Source organism: Lynx rufus, unplaced genomic scaffold, assembly GCF_022079265.1.
Source record: "Lynx rufus isolate CCGP_SWC_20201006 ecotype Redwood Valley unplaced genomic scaffold, mLynRuf1.p SCAF_2, whole genome shotgun sequence".
NCBI lineage: Eukaryota > Metazoa > Chordata > Mammalia > Carnivora > Felidae > Lynx > Lynx rufus.
In genome coordinates this window covers 147,602,280-147,621,592 of record NW_025814834.1, presented here as the reverse complement: position 1 = coordinate 147,621,592, position 19,313 = coordinate 147,602,280, and the positions used below count along the sequence as shown (strand labels likewise).

Below are 19,313 nucleotides of genomic sequence, written 5' to 3'. Positions count from 1 at the left end.
TCTTAATGGTTACGTAGTATCCCATTGTGTGATTGCACCATAATTTATTTTAACAGTCCCATATTAACATTTCAGTTCTCTCCAATTTTTCAATAAGGCTTTTATGAATATTCTTGAAAATTCATGTGATTATTTCCCTAAGATAAATGTTTAGTGGTAGAATTGCTGAGTCAAACAAGATGCATGTTTTAAATTTTTTATATACATTACCAGACTGCCTGTCAGAATGGCATACCAGTTTATACCAGTGGCAGTGTATAATAAAGCCTGTTTCCCCATACCAAACATAGGATATTACCATTTGTTTTTGTCTTTGACAATCTGAATGATGAAAAATGGTATCATTGTACTTTTTTTGAATCATGGCTGAGGATGAGCATCTTTTTATGCTTATTGTTAAATTTCATCTTTCACATTTCTGAACATACAAATTCTCTTTGGGGCCCCCATCTCGCATTCAATGAGAGATGAAGAAAAGGGAATGAATTGAAACAATATGCTATTATTATTTCCTACCAAAATGAGGGACAATCATTACAGCCACCATTTAAATGAAGTGCTTACTACACCTCATGCACATTATACACATCATCTCTTCAAATCTTCACAGTCTTCTTGAATCTTAGAAATCAAGACTAGTGTTACCCCCCATTTTATAGAGGAGAAAACAGAGGCTTGGAAAGTTTAAGTAACAGTTAGGTGGTAAAACAAGGACTCTGTTGGAACATGGGTCTGTCTAAAACCAAAGTCCTTAAAAACCTCCCTAAAACCCTGGTATCCAACTATATGTTCCTAAACTCCACCTAATGTTTCTCATTTTCATATTAATATGGCACCTGTTCTGCATCTGGTTGGATTTGAGCATACAATAATCCTTAACCACAGAATGGCATTGTCTAATAGCTAGAAAGCCCTGAGGATGTTAACCAAAAGGCAGAATGTTACCTAAACTCTATCTGTCTGGCCAGAAGCTGAAAGGCAACTGGGAAAGCTGAGTGTGCATCACTCATCTTGAAGCCTCGTAAAAGAAGGGAAATTGTATTTGCAAGTCCAATTTCTGAATGTTTGAGGAAGCCTCGCAGGAACACTGCAGTGAGGAGTTAAAATGAGGACCCAGAGAGGGGATGTGGATAATATAGTGTGTGGGGCTCTCCACTGCAGGGTATGTAAATACTTTATACACTAATTCAATTACATTTTCAGATTATGCAGGAAGACTGATTTAAGCAACAGCCTGCACTGCTGTCCCATCACCCATGCATACATGCAGGAGAACAGAGTTAAGAGAGCTGGGTCGACCTTAACTCTGGATTTCTTGACTTTTATGGGCTTAAGTTGGAACTTTAATGTTTTATTAATGTCGAGTTTTTGGAGTCGGTATTCAAAATGTTTCAAGCAGAGATAAGATGGGTCTCAAAGACCTGGAATCTGTTCACATTGGCAGGTAGTAAAAAAAAAATAATAATAATAATCCACTATTTTAGACAAATTATCAACCACTCAAAAAAATCAGTGGGATTATTTTTGCATAAGTTATTAATGCTGCGTAAAGTGAAAATAATTAACATGCCATTCTTGGTAAAAGCATGGATAGTGTACATAATTATGAGTTTTGGAAGTCCTGTTCTAATATATAACTAAATACATTCTTAAATTGATCATCTTCAGAGAAAGGGCAAAAAGAAACCATAAATAAAGAGATTTGCTCAAAGCACAAAAGAAATGAGCTAACCCTTGTAAGTGCCTCAAAGAGTCAAAAAATTCTAGGTTATCTTTCACATTATTTATATCTTATATTGATTTATGCAAGAAGTCCCTTCCAAAACCTTAAGGCCCTGGTTCTATGTGTGATTTTCTAGAAAGAAATTCAAAGATGACCCAAGGTTGCAATTTGTAGTAATAAAAACTTTTCTATCAGCCTAGTTCTCTTCTTTCTCAAAAGATTTGGCCTTTGGAAAAAAGTGAGATTTATGTAATATATTTCTGAGTGAGAAGGAAAGAGCTGTATTATGTGTTAATTTCAGGGTTGGTTTTTTTTTTTTTGCATCTGAATAAATATATTTGATGGTCTATATTTTCCTTGAAAATGACAGATTAGCCTTTTGAGAGACCAAGGATCAATGTGCTATAAACATTTTAATCAGATTGCTACCATTAATGAATGTTAGCACTTTTCCCCAGTGTTGCTTCTGTTTCTGCCACCATCTATGTGACTTGCTTTGCCTCATTTCCTGTTCATTTGCAATACTCACAGGTTTATCAGACAGATTTTTATTTTTCGGGAAACTGAAGATTTTGAGTCACATGTTTTCATATTCATAAATGTCTTGACTGAAGAACAAAGTGAAAAGAGATTTAAACTGTGCAAAAGCACTGCTTATGAAACAGTCACTCAGAATCATCTGAATAATCATCTCAACTAAAGCGACTGTTTGTGCAAAGACAAAAGGGGCCAAATTCTGTCCTTGGATGTGCACACACAGCTCCTATTAGCTTTTGAAAACAGCTATGTGAGTGTAGCCAAGGACAGTAGTTAGCTCAATTTGGTCTAATTTATCCAGACCACCACAGCCATGAAAGATAAAGACGGCTTATGAGACATTTTGCATGTCAGGACAGTAGCAAGCTTGGTGTTTTTCCAGTCCCCAGGGTTTCCTTCATCAGGCCAAATGTCAGTGATCACATCTGAGAAGTTTGAAAAGTACAGAGATCAAATTGACTTGCAATGCCGCTTACCCTACTTGGCAGCCCTACCTCAGAGAGTGCCATTCTTTCTGGGTTGGGGGCCAAACTCTAGCAAACTGAATTTACCAAAAGGAAACAGACTTAGTTATATGTAAATGAAATTAAATGCGAAGATAAAAATAAAAGGACATTGATTTGAAACAGTTTTTTTTTTTAAGACTGATCAAGAGATATTGAATTAATATGTTTTAGACAGTCTTAATGCCCTAGTTTAAAAGAAATATTCCAAGAAGAGTGTTTTTTAATAGTTTGCTAAAGTAAGTTTCCCTCAGAAATATTTATACCTATATACATGGCAGCCTGCAATGGCTCTTTACTCCAGAATGGGACCATAAGTCACAGGACTGGCTTTGTGTAAGCCAATGCTTAGAAGGTTGGTCAAAAAATGTCGTATCCTCTGCCAAAGTGCTGCCTCTATCTTGAATATCAGATGGCCCATCCTCATCATACAATATTACACAATCATCCAATAATGGGACTACCAGCCCCCTCTTTTGTCTTTCACTGACATCTTATATGGAAGAAAAATAGTTTGGCAATCTATTTTACACATCCATGTCAAACTCACACTGCCAAATGTACTGTTTATTGCAGCTAATGGGCACCCAGAGATGTTTGCTTTCTTGGTGAGCACTTGACACCTCTTGATTCTTGGGCACTTTTGGAATGTTTCCTGTCTGCTGCACATGTCCAAGAGCCTGAGTCAGGGCATTTTACATGAGTTAAAAGTCCTACTGATGTCAACAGAATGTTTGACATGAGTGTAAGATGTATCACTAAGGCCATCTCAGAACTTTTCAGGGCATTGCAAGTACAGATTAAGAAGACAACACCTGGCATTTTCTCACCTGTGTGTCTTAGGATCAATGTTCTGCATATTTTGCCCAATTTCTCAATCTGTGCATTGAAGTTAATAATAAATGTACCAAAGCATTTTAAGCTTTTGGGGGAGAGTTTGAGAAGTACATAGAAATGCTATTCTATACAAAAGCAATAATAATAGCAATAATAGCTTCCATTTATGATATGGAATAAGCATTTGACACCTGATTTCATATGTGTAACAATTCTAAAAAATGGGTTTTATTATTTTTTGTCATTTTTTTTTAACATTTATTTATTTTTGAGGCAGAGAGAGACAGAGCATGAACAGGGGAGGGTCAGAGAGAGGGAGACACAGAATCCGAGACACGCTCCAGACTCTGAGCTGTCAGCACAGAGCCCGACGCGGGGCTTGAACTCACTGACCGTGAGATCATGACCTGAGCCGAAGTTGGCCACTCAACCTACTGAGCCACCCAGGCGCCCCTGTCATATTTTTTTTAATTAAGGGTTCAAAGAGCATAAGAAACTTGGCTAAGTTCATATAGTAAATGATTCAAGGCTGAAGTGGCAAGTTGTTCTTCGTGCTTATCAGATCTGGGGGTAATACGGACCCAGGGTTAGATCCTCATCACCAAGCGTGTCATGTTTTATTTCTATGTCTGCCCTTTCCTACAGTCATCAGAAAGATTCCTGGTTTCAAAAATATGAATTTATCTGTTGCCTTTTCTCAGTATCTTCATGGCTACAAATGTTTTCTCCTCCTTATAACAGTAGGTGTTGTGGATTTCTTTGTTTTTGTGTTTGTTTTTCTCAAAAAAAAATGAAGAAGAAGAAATGGAGAAACACTCACAACATGTTTATATCTGCAAATAAAGCTAAATTGAATTGGTAATAAATGGCCTCTCAAGCATTATTTTCATTTGCTAGTGCTGCACCTAATGACTGACAATTTCCTCATCTTTATTCTCAAACAAGCTCAATGGCATTGGGCATTCTTTGCTTTGTGTCAAAGAAAGACAAAGTCGGGAATTTGCTTTATTTAATTGTCAAACTGATTTTTCAAGATTGGCAATTTGTATTCACACCTTGATATTGTTTGGGAACTCATCAGGGGCCTTAGTTACACCAAACAGGGTGAGAACACAAAAGCAAAGAACTATTAACTGTTTGTGTCACCAGTCATGTTCCCAATATGTCATGTAACAAACTGGATCTTTGCCAGCTAAATATTTAAAGTCATCCTTGAAACTTTCTCCTTAGACTATTGTTTGTGATTTTCCCCTTTCTTTTTGCCAAACCTTTTGAAAAATAAAAAGTCACTAGTGTTTAAGTAGAGTAATTTTCCAACCCTATCTACCTCTGGAGGCCTATAACCCTGATGAGTGAAACTGGTAAATGCTAACCCTTCTTTGGAATCTCTCCTTGAGCCCACCAGAATTCAAGGCTGCTTTTTGAAGAAAGGAAAATCAGTATGGAAAGCTCTCTGAGCACGGTGATCCATATGAAAAGAGATGACCACACCCTTTCTCTCCTTCTTTTGCCATTTTACTCCTTTGTTCTCAAAGTACAGCTAGAAAATGAATAAGGTCTGAGGGTCTAATGTATAACATGGCGACTATGGCTGATAACACTGTATTGTATAATAGAAATGTGCATGTGCACACGAGAATAGAACCGAGATATTCTCACCAAAAAAAAAAAAAGTGATATAATTGATGTGTATTAACTCAATGGGGGGAATTATTTCACAACCTATACATTTATTTTTATATAATATATACAAATATAAAATTATGTATATAATATATACAAATACAAAATTATATAAAAATATAAAATATACAAAAATATAAAATGAATTAAAAATTAAAATGTACAGGGGCGCCTGGGTGGCTGAGTTGGTTAAACGTCTGACTTTGGCTCAGGTCATGATCTCTCGGTTTGTGAGTTCAGGGCCCACATGGGGCTCTGTGCTGATAGCTCAAAGCCTGGAGCCTGCTTCGGTTTCTGTGTCTACCTTTCTCTCTGCCTCTCTCTCTCTCTCTCTCTCCCTCTCTAAAATGAATAAACATTTAAAAATAATACTAATAAAATAAAAATGTAGAAAATATTAAATATTGAAATATATTGAAATATTAAAATATATATCAATATATATTAATAGGTATATAAAATCATCAAAGTGTAAACATCTTATCGTTTTATTTGTCAATTATACCTCAATAAAACTGGGGAAAAAATAAAAAAGAAAGACCTGATTGACCATTGCTGGCATTGCCAGTCTGAAGATGGAAGGGCCATAAAAAAAGGAATGGAGGGTGGCTGTCAGCAAACATAGCAGCCCCTGCTGACAGCCAGCAAGGAAACCAAGACCTCAGTCCTACAACTGCAAGGAACTGAAATTGGCCAACAACCCAAAGAGCTTGGAAGTGAATTTCTTCCAGAGTTTCCACATAGAAGTCCAGCTTAGCTGAAATCTTGATTTCAGCTTTGTAATACCCAGAGCATAAAACCCAGTTGAGCCTATCTGGACTTCTAATGTACAGAGATAAAAAAAATTGTGTGGTTTTGCATCTCTGTGTTTGTGGCAATTTTAACATCCACAATAGAAAGCAAATAAAAGGACAACAGAGTATTTGCCTTCACATTATTAAAAATAAACATTTATAAAGAGTGTAAATGTAAAAGAAAGTTTGATTTGCAACTTTTTAAACTTAGATAAAGCAGTTTCCTCTATTGTTTGTATAATGTGTGGGAGAGGGGCAGGGGTAGGGGTGAAAGTCTGGCAGAGATGTATCCTAGAAATTAACATTGAACATTACCCAGGGAAGTTGAGTCACTCAACCAGCGTTTGAGTCACTCAACCTGCTATACACAAGGAATCATGCATTGCAAAGGAGATTGAGATTAATCAGACAGAGTCCTAGTAATAGATCCAGTAAGTTATAGAAAAATAAAATTAAAAGTGAGAAATGCTATAGTTTCTATAGGTAAAAGTGCCATGGTGAGATAGCAAGGAACTGAAGACAATTAGGATAATTTAATCAATTGTCAAGCCTTTTCCATTATTTCTCCTTAATATCACTTGAATCCATCACAGTTTTTACCTTTTGCTGTCCAAATTACCACTTCCCGGCATCAGTCCAGGGCCATCTGGGGCTAGATTTCTGCCACAGCCTGTAAACCAGCTTCCTGCCATCCCTCCACCATCACTCAACTCATTATCTACTCAGAGACTACAGTGTTACTTCTAAAGTGTGACTCAGATCATGTCATTCTTCTCTGTACTATTTTTCAATAGCCTCTCATTGTCTTTACATAATTTCCAAACTCTTTAAAATGGCTCACATGGCCTTCCATGACCTGGCCCCTGCCCTGTCCAGCTCTATTTCTTACAACACATTCACCAAACCTTCTGCTCCAATGACACCAAACATTGAAGTTATCTGAACATTCATGTTCTCTCTTCTTTGGAACTTGGGACTCTTATCCTTGGCCCCATCCTACCTAGGTAGCTTCTGCCATTCCTCAAGCCTCAGTTCAGGCTTGAAGTCCTCTTCAGCCCTTCAGGCCCAGAAATGAGTACACTTTCATGCACAGACTTTCCTTCCTGATTTGTACTTGCCTGTTTACTTGTCTTTCTTCTCCTCTACAGTGTAATATCCTTGGGGCCAGAGACCACATATTACTCCCCTTTATATCTCAAAAATTAGAGCAGTAGGCATTCAGTAAAGATAGATATACTGATAGACATTCTGGAAGCCAATGCAAGTGTCAAGAAGTCAAAAGAGTCAACAGTGTTAAAAGCTGAGAAAATGTTGGGGATGGTGGCTGGTTCAGTCAAAAGAAAAAGCGACTCTTGATCTCAGGGTTGTGAGTTTGAGCCCCATGTTGGGCTAGAAATTCCCAAAAAAATAAATAAATAAACAAACAAAAACAAACAAACTGAGAAAGTGTTGAAAATTGGAAACAGGCGTTAGATTTAGCAATAGGGAAGTCATCAGTAATCTTAGCAAGATCAGGTGGTTCAATGGGATAAGAAGAGAGTGGGGGCTGAGGAAGTAGAGACAGTGTTATCAAAGTGCTTCAGAGTTCAGGAGAATGTCTGAGACCCCCTTCTGTGGTAAAAAAAAAAAAAAAAAAAAAAAAAAAAAAAAAAAAAAAGCCAAACTTCGGCCCACCAGATATGATTAGGACCCAGGTACATGGGAGCTACAACCAGGGAAACACAGAAGATTAAAATTTGAGGACACAGAAACAGTTCTCTAAAGGCAGGGTTAAAAACAAGGAAATAGCAGACAGGGATGATGAGCTAGGAAGGGAGAACAAGTGGGCAAGAGCTCCCAGGTGATTACCTGAGATAGGTGTGGCCTTTGCACCTAATCCCCAGTGTCCAGTGAATTCAGAGCGGGGGCTGCAGGTGGAAAAGAGAGTTGGCTGCACACAAAGGGCCAAGTGTGGACAAGACAAGAAGGGAGGTGGGGGAGGTTAAGGTAGTAGTAGATGGTGATCGTGTCCATAGGCTGAAGAGAGGGAACCAGGGGAGAGGGAAAGAAAGAGGCTGACGTGTAGAGGAGAGGCCAGAGAAGATGGAATCGAATGCATCTGAAAGGTTAGTATCGAAGGAAGGTAAAACCCTCTTCCCTCAAGACTGAGGGAGAAATGGCTAAAATATATGTGCTTCTGTAGGTGAGTCTGCAGGTAGAAGCATGGAAATTCCAAGGAGACTGCTTAGAAACTGCTACATTCTCTGTAAATTATGAAGCAGGGCTAAAGGCTGTGAATGAGAAGAATAACACAAGTTTAAAGGTTGAGAACAGCTGCCTCATGAGGAATACTAGAGGAAGCCAACCAGGGACAAGTAAGAGGATTGCTAAGTTGCATTGAGAGCCCAGCTGAAGTCAGATAATTAAAGAATAATTATATTTTTCTGATTTTAATTTCCATACACATACAGAAAATGCTGTCCAGCCTGCATATGTTCCCACTTCCATGAGAGAAAGAAACTGAGTTTAAAAAAAGAAAACCTGATTGAACTATCTTTTATCTGTTTCTGAATTAAAATAGTTTTGAAGTTATCTGTGGTTGATTTCCAAATATTGGAAGATCGAGAATTTTTGTCAATCACAACCCTATCTATTTTCTGCTTGTGTGTGTGCTTCTACCTTTTCACATTTGGTTAAAAAAAATTACAGGTGGGGGGAAAAACATCAGCCAACAGGGTTTTGCGGATCACACAGCCCCATGCAATTAAGGCACCATTGTTAATTTTCAAATTGTCATAATCCATTTGAGAATTTAAGACAATTCAAAAAACAATTATGACTGAATGAAAAGTGAATTGGGCAATCAACTGAGATGAAATTCAGCCCAGAGAAACAAAATGTTGAGAAAAAAAACCTAGAATAAAGGAAGAAGGAGAAGCATATGGAAGTGACTGATTGGGTAGGGATGGTCTGTAAAGACCAAGGTTACTTGACAAAAAGATGGTAGGGGTTTGTTTTACACTGAATGAAATTTAGTTATTTTGCTAAGTGCAGCAGATCTGGCTTTTTAATGTTTAAGTTGCATAGTAAATATGTTGAAGCCTACCCAGATGCACATGGCTATAACCATATATTGTTTACCTAAGACTATCGTACAGCAGCAAATAAACAAAGCCAGTCCCCAACAGACATTATGGAGCAGTTTGCAAAGAATCAGAATTTCAACTTCTTATTCTGATTCTATGAAGGGATTAATTTATGAGGCATGTAAATGAAAAATTTTGCCCTAAATCAACAAGTTTAAATCATCACATCTTGTGTCTTTTGTTTCTGAATTTGAAATAAATGTAGGTGGCAGGATTATCTTCATCAACAAACAACATAAAAGCACCCTGGAAATTCTGTCTGGATGACTACATTAATGTGTCCCGAATGAATTTTTATTTTTAAGTTTTTATCTCTGAAATCTTACATTCCACCCAAGCAAATAGGCCCATGTAAGAAGAGTCCAATATTATTGCATTATGGCTCCTGTCATTGTAAATTCCTCCTAAACCTTTATTCTCCACCAAGCTATTTCCTACTATTCCAATCTTTAGTCTATGCCTTTTTTAAAGGTATTAGCCAAGATTCATCTCCAGTCCCATGCCTTCCCTGATAAATCACATCCCACCATGATCCTTCTCATGCTTTGAATTCCCTCTGAAATCATTCATTTATTCACTCACTCATTCATACATCATTATGCATTTACCATATGAGACCCCGACAGCATCAAGTTCAGTGTTCTCCATGCAATCAAAGTGTATCTATTCTATGCTTCCTTTGGGGCCCTGGACCTATGCTAGGCACCATAAAGTTTACAGAAAGAAGAATATGTAATTATCTATTTTTTTTCAAAAAGATTTAAAGCAACTGGCTGTTTAAAACACATTAGAATACAGTAACATAGTCCACAAAATAAAAGAAAAAATTGAGTAATAAAGAGATAAAGAAAATTATATTAGAACTTTCCCCTGAGTTTCTGGCAGCTAAAAAAAAGGGAAATTAAATGGATCATAAAGCTCTCATTCTCTAATAAAAGAAATGCTACTACTAAAAAAAGATTCTAAGTTGAGCAAGGATGACAAAAACATGGCAGTGTTGGTTCGATACTGACACAAACTCAGAATCCCTCTTTACATAGCATTCCCGTGAGCAACTACTCATTCATCAGAGTGGCCATTCAAAATAAATCCTTTTACCGTTTTTTATACAAATGATGTTCTTTTCCTTCAAGAAATTTGCCATTTAAAAAATAATCATAAAGCATGGTAAAAATTGAAGAACATTTTAGACCTAAACTGTGTGATGCTAACTTATTAAGTCTTCTCCTTCTTTGTACCCCCAGTAGCACCAGGTCTAGTCCTCGCCCAGAATGAGGGTAGAAAAACCTGCACCTGATTGACTTAGAATGCAGTATAAATTCAAAGAAGGAAGACCCTGGTAGTGAGAAATCTGCCTTGAAGAGTGACAACTGAAGCCAAGCCTTAAAGATGAGTGTTTGCTGAATGAGCAAACTAAAATTTTGAGTCGGTTAACGTTTTGAATAGATTTTCTTTAAAATCATAAGCAACTTATTGAATCTCTACTCTTATTTAGTGACTTCTCCATTGAAAGTGCATTTTCCAATAATCCTTTGTTCATCTCATACTGCCCCCTGCATTCTTCTCCTTTCAGGCTTTAATACATCAAAAATCCATGGGGAACAAGTCAGTTTATTAGCCTCTATTAATCACCAACCCAAGAAGTTAAATGGGCACTTTGTTGATGTCCTCAACTTTATCTTCTTGAGATCCCAACAGGTTTTGTGTCATCTAAAAAAGGAGAGGTTCCTTGTAACGTTACGAGTTCAAGGAGCAGAAAGACCATTTTAGTTGCATCAGTAATCCAGTCAACAGCACCTATTAGGTTTGTCTGCTAAATCATCCTTTCGTATTTTAACCACAAAAATGAATTCATTCTCATTTCCTCCTGTTGCTGGTAGTTAGAGGTTGCAATATGCAAAAGCCTATATGCCGTAGACCCCCTCAAATCAGTAAGTACTCAAAATTGTGTGCAAAATATGAATAAAATATTGATTTCATTAAAAATGTTAAGGACTACTTAATTCAAAAACATTTTATATGTTTGCATATTTATTTCTGAATTTGCATATTTGTTTGCATATAACTTGTAAAGATGAATGTTAATTATACTTTAAAATCATTTATAAATTGTAACTAAGAATGTTGTATGAATTTTTAAAACTGCCAAATTCTCAAGTACCACTAATTATAAAGTGTCATGTAAAGTACACTGGAGCAGACCTCATATTGAAAAAATATTGAGATCTTGACAAATAGAAAAGCAGAATTATTAACTGTGCTTGCTGATTAAATGATACCTGAGGCAAGCGAAACTTAAGTGACACTCTGTGCTTTTCCAAAGCATCCATTTACCTTCACTGAATTATGATGAGAAACTCATGTTCCTACCCAGACAAATATTTTGCCTAACGCCTCCATATCATCCCACATTTAAATGTGAGCCTCTGAGAACTATTCCACAGTCTAGCTGCACATTTCTAAAAAACGACAAAGAAAGGAAATAAATAAGGATCACAATAAGCAGTAAGGCTACTTTGGCAGTACTCTGTGTCAAATGAGGTGAGCTGAGAAGATCTGACTGTGCACTAATTGGATTTGTAAAATGTTTCAGAGCCATTTAAAAAACACTTACACAAGGTCAGATCTGAACTGGTTTCCAAAAAGAACCACAGAGAAGAATGAAATGTCCAAGTAATTACACTGGACATGTAGATCTCACACTCTCTCTATTAAATTGGGCATGAAATTGGACCTTTTAAGAGTACAGTAGGTCTTGCATGATTTTCTACATTTTCAATAAAATGTTTAATTATCCTAAGCACAGATAATGCCATAGATAGCAGTGGCTGCTCATGTATTGTTTCTCCTAAATTAGCAACTACTGTGAGTCAATTTCTTTTGAAAAAGTTTGAAAGAGTCGCAGCATATTGAAAACTGACGAGTCGACTTCAGCTTATTACGTCATCTATAGTCTTGCCAACAGAAAGAGACATTGCTACCAGTTCGTCCTCCTCCACCGCCACCATGCCCCTGTCTCTATTAGTTTAGGGTTGATTTCTAAACGTCTTAATACAGAAAATAATTATGCTAAATTATTCCATGTTGTTATATTATCAGTGTCCTATCTGAATCCATACTAATATAATTAGAGATAAAGTCGACATTGAAATAACAAGTAGCTCTTAAAGTTCCATGCATCTTAAGTAGCATTTACTGTGCTGGCAGAACAGAACTTAGATCTCGAAAATAATTTGATATTAAAAGACAAAAGTAAACAAATTAGATTGTAAGTTTGTTTTTTCCCCTGGGTATTAATCAGCCCTAGTAAACCTTGTATTGTACTCTTCAAATCTGTGTTAATCAGAATTTAGGTTTTGAAACGCAAAAGGAAAAAAATTGTCTCCCTCTGGTGGGGAATATAACAAGTTTTTCTTTATTTCTTTTTTGTTGTTGTTGTTCATTTTTTTCCCCCTACAGTCAATGTCAGATAAGTTTCCCGATGCTCTAAAAGAGTACTCTTGAAAAACAAGATTTTATCATCTTTTGAACATGGCCAACACTCAGGAAATCCATATTCAAAGATGATCTTTACTTCTTTCACTTTTTCTCTGAAGAAAATAAAAGGATAAAAGAAGGAAAATATAAAACCAGCAGCAAGAAGCAGGAAAGCTTCATATTTATATGAAATATCCAGCTCCTGATTGGATTGGGTTGCAAAATATCACTTTAGAACCTGTAGTTTTGAATTAATGCTACTGAATAAGTAGTTTCAGAAAAGGAAAAATCATAGAAAGCCCCCTTCCCCCTCCACCAGATCATCTGCCAAGAGTTCACTGGCCTTTTTCCTCTCTCTGTGACCCTGAAACACTTTCTCATTACATCACCTGTGATTTTGTTCATATGTTAGTCTCTTCAGTAAGACTATGGGTCCCTCAGGGTAGCACTACACTTTATGTATCTCCAGGTCACCAGTGTTCAGCTTGGTATTTCGCACCAAGTAAAATTTACCACTGTACCAGGCAGCGTCCAAAGCTTTGGGCATAAACCATGGGCAAGATCCATCTGGTCCCTGCTTTGATGAAATTACAATATAATGGAAAATAATGGATTGATCTAAAGTACACTTTACCATAGAAGCTATATATTAAATAGTAGTCACCAGCCACAAAAACCTACTTAATTTCTATTGTAGCTGAAGTGAATTAAAATTCCCCTTTAAGTAGATTCATGCCTAAAAGTTCTATAGGGTTATTCTCATTATAATGTGTAGAAAGATTTTTGAGGGGCACCTGAGTGGCTCAGTCAGTAAGCATTCAACTTCAGCTCAGGCCATGATCTTACCGTTCATGGGTTGGAGCCCCATGTCAGGCTCTTTGCTGACAGCTGGGAGTCTGGAGCCTGTTTCAGATTCTGTATCTCCCTCTCTTTCTCTCCCTCCCACACTCACACTCTGTCTCTCTGTCTCTCTCAAAATTAAATAAACATTAAAAGAAAGAGAAAGAAAGAAAGAAAGAAAGAAAGAAAGAAAGAAAGAAAGAAAGAAAAAATTTGAGCTAGAAGTTTTGTACACCTGGATCTATTCATTCAACAAACATTTATCAAGTACCTTCTATGTGTCAGACACTGTGCCAAGCCATGGAAACACATTCTGATCAAGAAGGCCAGATTATAAAGAAATTAAACAAACAAACAAACAAACAAACAATAAGTTGAAGGTAGCTTGTCATTTGTGCTATGAGGGGAAAAAATAAGCCAACAGAGGAGGGGTATAGTAATCAGGGCTCAAGCAGGAAATCAATTTTATACTCAATGGGGAAACTGAAGAGAGTTTAATAAAGGTACTGTTTAAATGGTGTGGGGAGTATAAGATAAGCCAATAAGGAACAGTGAAGTACCTTGGGACTAATAAAAAGTGGGAGCCAATACTAAGCCTAGGCCTGAATGGACAAAGGAATGGAGCAGTTACCAGAACCCAAAGAGAAAGCTATAACTGAAGGAGGGTCTCCCAATAGGAACTGTGGCTTTTAGTAGTGAACACAGCCACCAATGGCTTATAGTCATATTGCCAGGCCACCATGATAATAAATGCACTGACCTCAATTTCCTCCTGCCTACCAACACCTTGCCAAGTCTCCCATTGGCCAAACCCAACCCAGAAGTCAGGGGGCAATGGAACCTACTGATATTGTCCTTAAAGGTCGACTCACTGGAGCAGGTGCAAAGATGCTCTAGAAGGGCAAATGGAAAATATGTTTATAGGAAGTCATTAGGTTTATCGAACATTAGAAGAGGTGACATTGGAGCTAAAACCTGGATACATTGTGGGGGGTTGTTTTGTTGTTTTTTTTTTTTTAATGGAGACCACTGCCAAGTAGAGGTTTTGAGGCAAGAAAAATCTTGATGATCTAACTCTAGAACTAACTGGATATGTGACCTTGTACCAGTCACTTCGTATTTAGGACTATATCTGTAAGGTGGACAGGATGGACTATGATAATCTCTAAACTTCTTTTCCACTTGAGCCATTTGGGATTCTCTGATTTTCATGATTCTGCTTCCTCTTATTATCTCTCCCATGATGTTTCAATAGCATGAGCATAAATTGAAAGTTTATAAATTAGGACCTACTCAGATTTTCTAAGAGTTGACAGTCCCAGAGGTGAGGGAAAAGAGAAACTTAGGAATTGCCTGTACTGGTTTTACTCATAGAGTTTGGAGTAAAATCTCTGGCCCACGTATGAAAGCTGATTAGGAGACCTGGCTCACGTCACAGCCAAATCTGACACCTCTTCATAGAAAATATTTTAATTAAAATTATCCTGAGTACATGTTTTATTCCCTTTGAAGAATTCAATAAAGAGTATTTCCATTTTTAGTCAAAAGCCTTTATAATTCATATTTTAAAATTAGTGAAGGAAAATTCAAATGACATGGATCTTTTTCTTACAACTAACATACGTCAAGGTTTTATTGTGACAGTCACAAATGAGGTGCACTACATTAAATTATTATTCCCATCTCAACTGAATCCTTGGATGGGAATAAGATCATACGTGGGCTGATCCGTATGACTAGATCACATGACTTCATCACATTAATTAGCATAATATTTATGTACCAACTGACTGAAAACTGAAAGCTTCTTTCTTTTTATTTTTTCTTATTTTCAGGGAACCTAAACCTGGAGTTCTATGTAACATGTCAGAATTCAGAAGTAGAAAGGTAGACATTTGTCATCCCAACTTTACTCATTCATTCCCTTATTCATTCAGTCAGTATTGACTTACTAAATGCCATGCACCAATGTCTATGTGTTTAATAGTAAAGAAGGGCCAGGACCAGTCTTCATGGAGTCAAGTCATCTAGTAGGAGCTGCCACCACCAGGTGTCACTAACTCCACCCCTCACCATTCACAGCATTGGTGAGTATGGAAATGTCTTTCTAACACTGAAAAGCTTCATATTCACTTACATTTATTCAAAAATAGGTATATTTTATATGTTAGGTGAAAAAATACATACTGACACAAGTTGCTATGAATGTAGCAATTCTTTCAATAAACTTGTATTCATCCATTGAAATAGTTTCTACACATATTTGAAGGGACGTACTGCATCCATTTGGGAGACATACCAGTTTGCCCATCAACAAAATATCACATGCACATGGAATTGTGGTCCTCTTGCCATACAGCTTAACATTTTGCCCAGAAATCTACAGACTTCACGGACAAATATTCTCTGCTAAAGCCCGTGATGAACTCAAGCCAGACTGTGGTCTCCACAGTTCTGATGCACTTGCTGTATAATGCCCAAAGATTAGTACCATATGCATATAGTGTTACTCTGTATGTCACTCTCTAGCGAGGCTACTTTCTTGTCCCAAACATCTCACAGGTAGTTTGTATGAAAACAGTCTCAGATGTTTTAGTTACAGCCTCTTCCATGTCCCACCACCTTCTGACTCAGGCACAACTGGATGGGAGCACAAGGAAGTCTGGAATCATCAAGGAAACCCATCCTCCTACCACAAAGGTGATATGTTTTGGACAAAGTATGTGTTTCTGATTCTCTGTTTTCCCAACCTTATCCCTGCCACCCAAAGAGACTTCTCCATTCCTCAGGTGAGTGGACTACCAACAAGTCCACTTTGCTAGTATGGCAGATATGCTCAGAGATGTCCAAATCCCAAAGGAAAACACAGCTTGATCTGCCATCAGGATACTCCACGTTGCTAGACAGTAGGTAACAAGTACCAAAGAGATATATGACCAATGTGCTGGCAGAAAAAGAGAGAAGGTAGTACTAACTGTGATGGGGGAAGAGTTTCCAGAAAGTGAATTTGATTTGGACCCGAAAGAGTAAGTATACCTTCAACTCTCACTGGAAAGAGAAAGAGGATCATCCAGGCTGGGAGAAAAGGAGAAGAGATCTGGAATACAGCAAGTGGCCTAAGGACTAGTGTTTTTTAGTATGCAACAATTATTGATTTAAGCAGGTTGTAAAGTCTGTGTTGACCATTGCTTGTAGAAAAAGAGGGCATACCAGTTGGGGAAAACAGCATCCCCAATAAAGCAGATGGAAGAAAAAAGAGGAAAAAAGGCATGATGAGGACTGAACCTCAGGCAGAAGTGATCTTTTCCTCATTCAGACCCTTTGGTGTGTTTCATTCTGCTCAAATGATATTTATCACAGACTACTTTGCCATCAGTCTTTTATGTTCTTGTCTCTTCTCTTCTGTTAGACTGTAATTAAATTCACACAGGAGCAGCAACATGACAGAGCAGAAATAGCAAAGGATTTGTAACCAAACAGGTATGTTCAAAACCTAGCACTTACATGTATGTGACTTCAGACAAGTCTCACAGCCTCTCTTAGCATTATGGATAGCAATACTGATATCTAAGGGTTGTTTTAAAGATTGAATGAACGGGGTGCCTGGGTGGCTCAGTCGGTTAAGCCTCCGACTTCAGCTCAGGTCACAATCTCATGGTCCGTGAGTTCAAGCCCCGCATCGGGCTCTGGGCTGATGGCTCAGAGCCTGGAGCCTGCTTCCGATTCTGTGTCTCCCTCTCTCTCTGCCCCTCCCCCATTCATGCTCTGTCTCTCTCTGTCTCAAAAATAAATAAACATTTAAAAAAATTAAAAAAAAAAGATTGAATGAACAATGAAGCAATGAAGCATGTGAAGGTCTTACACACATTAGACACATAAGAAATAAGGTTCTTGTCCAATCTCACTTCCATGTTATGTCCTTGATGCTAACCTTCATTTCTTTCTTTCACATAGTTGGTGCTCATTAAGGGCTGAGTACAAAGCAGTTGCACTGCATTCCAGATCACCCCAGATTATACTGCTTTGAATAATCTGGTTTGGTTTACAGTCTTCATAAAATTTATCCAAAACTCGTTTCTCAATCACCTTCAATGTCTGGCACTGCTAAGGTCTAGGACCATAACTGTATGTGTATTATGGGCCCTGCTCTCAAGGAGTTCAAGATTAGTGTGTTGTTTCCTTTGACGGCTCATCCCTATAGCAGTACCTTTAAGGAAATAAGCCAAGCGTACACTAAATGAAGCCATTAAACCTGAGTAATCCAAGAATATATTTTTAGAGGCAAGTAACTCTTTCATGAGAATGTTTTGTTAATGTCATGAGGGCTTTAGACAAAAATAATACCACAGTTAAAATCAAGACTCTTAACAGAAAAAAACTCTGAGGAAAAAAGGTTTTATTCTATGCTCATCAAATCATGTTTGATCTTATTAGTGAATCGGTCCTTTAGGTATGATATTGATGAACAGATTTAAAACTGGTTCCAGGGCATACCAAATTTTCTGGTTACATACTTTTGTATAATAGCAGTTAATAAATGTCAACTCCAGGTTGTGATCCAGGACAAGTTAACTTCATTTAAGGTAGCACCAGGCCAATCAGAAGCTTAAAGGAAAGAGGCCCAGTGACACATAGCATAGTCAGTGGCCACAGTTATCTCTCAGGGACAGAATTTTCCACTATCCTAGAGAAAGCAGTACTAAGTGAGGTATAATTATGGATAAAAACTACAACCTAAAGGTGCAGAATAGCAGGAAAAGATATAAAAACTCCAGCATGCCTTAGATAATCAAGACTAAGAGACTGTTCCATCAGAACTGAACTAGAGGGGCTCAAAGAGAAATTGTAAATGAAATCAGGGGGAAATACTCTCCCTTACACTGTCACTAAGTCCCAGTCTCTCTCCTTGGCTTCACTCTCCAAGATCCCAAACCATTCTTTTATCTTTCTCTATATCTACATGGAAAGAGTATTTCCAGAATCCCTCTTATTGGGAAGGTACCATGCAAAATGTTTCACACAAAGTGTATATTTCACTCTATAGTTACTCTAGGAATTAAGTGCTGTTGTTAGCTCCATTTTACAGATGAGGAAATCAAGACCTAGGAAAAGTCTTCAGGTTCACACACAACTCAGTGTAATAGCTGGGACATGAACTCACGTCTATCGGATGACAGAGTCTGTGCTTCTCAGATTATTCAAGTTAACCCCCCTCAAACAGGTTCTTAAATTTTAGAAATTCATTAAGTGTTTCTTCAACTTTCATTCATTAGATGCTCTTGAAAATGAAAATTCCTTTTAGACCCGAGGGAATGCATCTCTGATGGTAAGATTTCCACTCAGGTCCAGTGACAACCAGAGGCCAGAGAGGCAAGGTGTACAATAGAAAACCAGCCTAGGTGAACACAAATCACCCCATAGGTGGCTAATAGGCCAAGTCATAGGGCTACATGTGAGTAAGAAAGAAAATGTTTATGAACTTGCAACAGAGCCTCAAGGTGGTATGGTTGAAGGAGAATGATAAGGTCAGAAAAAACTGTCTTAACTTCAAGAAAGGGAAATAAGATGGGGATACACTTTTGAATGGGATGAGAACTGGTTGTAGTGGTGACAGGTTTTCCTCCTCCCTAAAATATAGTCCCACGACTATACTATTCATGAGTATAAATGTTGTCTAGGTTATTCCCAGTTTAAGAAAAAAAGCAATTGACCATATCCTTTTCACCATTTTAATGTTGAGCTATTATAATCTCACATTCCAGTGGCCTTCTAACTGCATGGTTATAGTCTCCTT

The 19,313-nt window shown here is 37.5% G+C and overlaps 1 long non-coding RNA gene across 1 annotated transcript in view; it reads left to right on the top strand.

Annotated features, from left to right (window-relative positions):
* The window catches only part of LOC124515839 (uncharacterized), a 57,476-nt gene that overhangs the window by 8,119 nt on the left and 30,044 nt on the right, over positions 1 to 19,313 (top strand). The window contains exons 4-7 of the long non-coding RNA XR_006962881.1: positions 15,355 to 15,406; positions 15,507 to 15,606; positions 16,154 to 16,219; positions 16,929 to 16,999. This is a non-coding gene — a long non-coding RNA (uncharacterized LOC124515839). The remainder of the gene's footprint in view (positions 1 to 15,354; positions 15,407 to 15,506; positions 15,607 to 16,153; positions 16,220 to 16,928; positions 17,000 to 19,313) is intronic.